We start from the raw sequence: 5,198 nt of genomic DNA on the forward strand, positions 1-5,198 counted from the left end.
TATTATGTAATAAATAATACAGAAGAACACTGGGCGCCTTCTTTATAAGGTCCTTCATTCCACTTTTGAATGAGAAAACATCAAGGCCAAACCACTGTCACTGAAGGCCACACCTGAACTTTTTGGAAGGGCTCCATTCAAACCATAGCTTCTTGGAAGAAGAGACACAAGAAGCAAGGACTATGTGGGGTTGAGAAGCCAGGAGCAGGTAGACCACCAGGGTGCTTGTGTTACAGACATTAGTGGCATGGGGTGGGGGTGGGGGTATTCACCCTACAGGTCCCATATGGGATAGTCATAGCTCAGGGATGTTAACATTCAGTGTTCAGGTGCCCAGGCAGGAGCTGGCTGGAGCCACGGGGAGTGGTCTCTCCCTAAAATCCATGGTGTGTTCTTCCCAAAAATCAAGATGCGGGTGGAGGATGAGTTGGAGAAGTTGTATGCAGCAGAGAGAGAGCCAAGGGGAAATGGTGCCTGTGGCAACTCATCTACTTGCCTCAAGTTCCAAAGATGTTCCAAAGAAAAGAGACAAGTCCTCTCCTCACTGCTATATATATGAAGGTAGGAAGTGGAAGATTCGGACCAGAGACTGGTGTGGACCAGGAGCCTCTCCATAAGGAACAGCAGGGGCCTTCTTCGTGGGCCTCCAATCTATTGATGTTTATGCCAGCAGGGATCAGCAGTGTGGTCCAGGTGCTGGCTAATTCCTCACTGCGTGGTGGTTTAGAGCAAAAGGTAGCCAGAGCCTTTCTATTTGTGATAGAGAACTGCTTTGCCTGCTTTTGTTTTCCTTATTTATTTTTTAACTGTGTCACAACACAGTGCTCTCTAGGTCACATTTTTTTTGACCTGACTGTGAAACCTGATCCTGTCCATCAATATCCTCCTCCCACATCTACCCCAGCAGGAACCAAGCATGGTTTGTTGGAAGGCAGTTTCTCCAAGTGTGGTCTGAGGACCACCCACAGGAGGGAGGCCTTGCCTGGTGCCTCATGATTTTCAAACTCCCTGAAATGCTCTCAGTCACATTCCAGTTTGAAATGAGAGACAGGAATGCCCTGTCCTGTTGCCTCTCATTGCTTCTTAATTGATCATTCCTTATTTCCTCCCTGACCTTCAGCCATTCACTTACCAAAACCCTTGAGAAAGTAAGCTCTGCACAGAAAAGGGGATTCATCCGTATTGTTCACTGATGTGACCCAAATTCTTACCACAGTGCCACTAACCTGAGGGTTACTTAATAAATATTGGTTAAATAAACAAAAGACTTACGAGTGCTTACTCTGTGGCAGCCAGTGGGCCAAGAGCTGTGGATGCTGCAGCAAACCAGTCAGGCACAGGTGTCCTCTCAGCATATTATTTCTGGTACTTGGGAGTTTAGAGGAACAACAAACACATTGCCAGACTACATACACAATTGTAAGAAAGTGCAAAGCATATTATAAGAAAGTGCGGTGAGAATAATATCAGGGTATGTAGATTGGAGTCAGGAAGCCACTGAAAAGAGGGGAAGGAGTGACACTCTATCTTCACTGCTCAGGTACAGAGAACCACACAGTCTCCCAGGGGATGGGAAAGGTGAGAGGCAGGCTGATTTCTACCCTGGGGATCAAGTGGGATAAGCTTCGTTCAGAAGAGGAGGATACCACTCACAAAACAGGGACGTGAGGATGGAGGTCTGGGATGATTTGTTTCCGTCTCAGCAGAAGATACAAAGCTTTCCCAGTATTTGTGCCCTCACCCAATGTAAATACAGTAAAAACCAGAGAATGAAAAAGAGGGTGGACTTGTGTAAAGCATGGCCAAAAGTGGGATGGATGCACAGAGGTTTACAGGCCCCGATGCAACCAGCAGCCAGGCCAATGGAAAAAAGACAAACTGTCAGAAGTTGAGACTTGCATGGCCAGAAATGAGTGTGTGGTGAGTCAAGTTCAGGAGCAGAGTGAGGTCCAGCGACAGAATACTGTGGCTTGGCCACTCTCCCACTTTTTTCCCCCACTTTTCTCCACTTTTCTTTCCCCACTTTTCTCCACTTTTCCCTTTGCTCCCACATGTTGGTTTTCTGCCTCTTCCTTCAGAAGAAAGGTTCAGTTCCCTTCATCTTGCAGAAGAAAAGTTTCATTTTATTCTGCTGCTTTCTTTACTTGGATTACAGGATATCAAAATTCTCCTCTTTTTTCCCCCCCGGACTACTAGGAAATTCAGAGCTAAAGTCAAAGTCCAGTTAAAACAATTAAATCTCCCTAGGAACTGAGTCACTTTGTTTCCTGTTTCTTCTTGTTTAAAAAAATATTTCTATTTTAACAGCTGTGGTGCAATTGTTGCTGTTCTTGAGAGCTGCCATAACTCTGGGGGATATTTTATGCAGATATAAATTATGCTGACATAAAACACGTGTCCATTTTCTCCTGCCCCCTGAGCCTTTAATCCTTCCCCAGTGCAGTCACATTGTCCTGGAGTCACTTCCTCCCGTTGCCCTTTCCCAATCTCCATGATAATTTTGGTTGCTATTCACCACAGACACGTGCATATCTGGGGAGCTTCCGTCCTCTTTAATTCTCCTCGAGTTCTACTTCCAGCTTGACCTGAGGCTCCCATCCTTCTCCTGGCTCCTAAAGATTAATGTTCATTTCTCTTCCCTTGGGCTGAAGCCTCCACTCTCTTCCAGATCTTGGCCACTATAAGACACGTGCCACTTGAGTGGGAGTGGGGTCACCTCTCTTTCCAAAATAGACTCCCCCAGGAGAGTCAAGCGTTCAGTTAGGTGGACAGTTAAGTGTAACCTGGCTCAGAGATTCTTGCATCCTGACCCCAATCCCTTTGAGCAATGAAATAAACTCAGCCCAGGTCTTTCTTTGTGTGCTTCTGTCCCATTACTTGGTAAATGCCTGCACGCTCATTCATAACCACAGGCTTCTAAGCCCAGCATTGCTCATCCTGCATTTGACAGTTGTGCCTCTCAAACCCTTTGAATCTTAAATTAGTGTCACTACAATGTTATGATTCATTGCTCTAATTCTCTCTCTCACTCACTCGCTCTCTCTCAAGATTGTGGTTATTTCTTTTAAACAGCTCTTCCATTAAGGTAGAAGAGCCAGAGTAGAACACACACATATGTTGTCCTAAGTCTCCTACTCTGTGGGTGGTCTCATCGTTTTTGTTCCAAACACTGCCTCTAAGAAAGGAAAGGAAGGAGTCAGGCTTGTTTGTCTGCTCCTAAAACTTAACGTTCGATGGATGTCAGTATTTCTGCACAGAATTAAAAGGATTCTGCTTTGCTTTTACTAAAAGACAGTAAGAAACAACCTTTAAACAGCATGTACCTGGCTGTATGCTGTAATGCAATGTTTCTAAATTCTCCGAACTTAAAGGTGACCTTTACCTTAGCCCAGTTTGGCAAATACAGGGAATGAAAACCACTCATTTATTTAACAAACGTTTGTTGAAGAGGTTCTGTTTTGGACCTGAGAATACTGCAATGAACTCATTGTGAAGCTTATATTATAGTGCAGAGGAGATAGACAATAAAAATTGGATCATGCTATGTGTGTGTTATGAAGAAAAACAAGAGGATAATTTTCAGTAAAATAACCAAGAAAGGTCCTTCTGAAAAGTATTATCAGAGGAGAGACCTAAGTGAAATGAGAGTTCCTTTTCCCTTCCTTTGCCCACGACACTGATTCTTTTTTACAGAGCAGTTAACGTTCCTCCATTCAAAACTCCAGGCCTTCAATGACATTTGGGTAGTGTTAACATGCACAATTAAGCCCATTTTCCATCCTGTTCCAAAAATGTCTATATTTTCTGCAGCAAAGTAGAAAATGTAAAATATAGAATGAATGTAGGGGACACCTTTCACCCATTATTTAAGAGTCTAGTGATTTAGAATCAATTGTCTTCTCTTTTCTCAAATACATGTTTCTCTTTGTGTTGCTTACTTTGTGTGTTTATAACTTGTTTTGTTTTGTTGGTACTGGGGATTGAACTTGGGTCCTTACACTTGCAAGGAAGGTGGCAGAACCACTGAGCTAAATACCCAGCCCTTGTGTTTATAACTTATCTTTCAAGTGGTTTATGATAAACTTATAGTACTAGATCTCTGCAGCTATCTAAGCTGGTCAGTTCTAGCTGCAAGCTTTAAATGGTGGATGTTGTTATATCCTATATGCACATTCAAATTTCAGGTTTTCTTGGATAAAATCTATTTTCATAAATAAAAACTGTGTATATTCCTCAAATTTATTTGGTTTTGTTTGTTTTATTGTTTTTGTATTGAGACAGGGTCTTATTATATGGCCCAGGCTAGTCTAAAACTCACAATCCTTTTGCCTCAACCTCTAACAACCTGGATATCTCCCCTTCCCAAACCCGTCTTTGCTTCTGTATTTTTTCTCATGTGTGTTTGTGTGTGTGTGTGTCTGTGTGTGTATTGATTTTTCAGGTCAGTGACTCCATATTGTAACATGCATAAGCACGAGACTTGCCTTCACTGGCTTAGTAAGCCCAGAGGAAAGAGAAAAGTTGTCTTTTCCAGTAGTCCCATCAAAATCCCACAGCTGAATTCATCACTTATATTAATCATTGTGTGATCCATCTATAATGCAACTGAAATGTGGAAAAATGCATAAATGCTTATCACTGAAGTCTAAAGTGCTTAGAAGCTATGGATGAGTTTCAATAGGCTCTCTATAGAAAAACTGAATAAAAATGAAAAGTAAGCTGAATAGGTAAAATCAACAGATATCAACTAAAATCCACCTTCTAAAAACCAATCCCACTAATCTTATTGAGTTTAGTACTATAATTTTAATTATATTAAAAATATAAATAGTATTATTGATGTAGGATGGTACTGTATCATACCTCTGTGAATGTAAAATATCTTGTATCTGCTTTATGATATATACTAGTGACTGTGTTTTATCAGAGCTATATTTAAGGATACTGCTCTAGAATGTTCTCTTTCCAGATGATGATTAAGATGCTAATAAAAAAAATGGTGCCAGGTACCACAACAGCAACAGAATTTTTCTGTTTCCTGGATATTATTCTTTTCTTTGTTTTTTTGTTTTTTTAATGAAATGTGCTGAATGTCTATAATTTTGTTCAGATGACTGCAGAACCTGGAAAAGCTGTTGCTGCTACTGATGCATAACATACTGCTATTATTGGCCTTTTTATATAAATATAAATATATA

Source organism: Fukomys damarensis, unplaced genomic scaffold (genome assembly GCF_012274545.1).
Source record: "Fukomys damarensis isolate Sample0158 unplaced genomic scaffold, DMR_v1.0_HiC HiC_scaffold_2, whole genome shotgun sequence".
Taxonomy (NCBI): domain Eukaryota; kingdom Metazoa; phylum Chordata; class Mammalia; order Rodentia; family Bathyergidae; genus Fukomys; species Fukomys damarensis.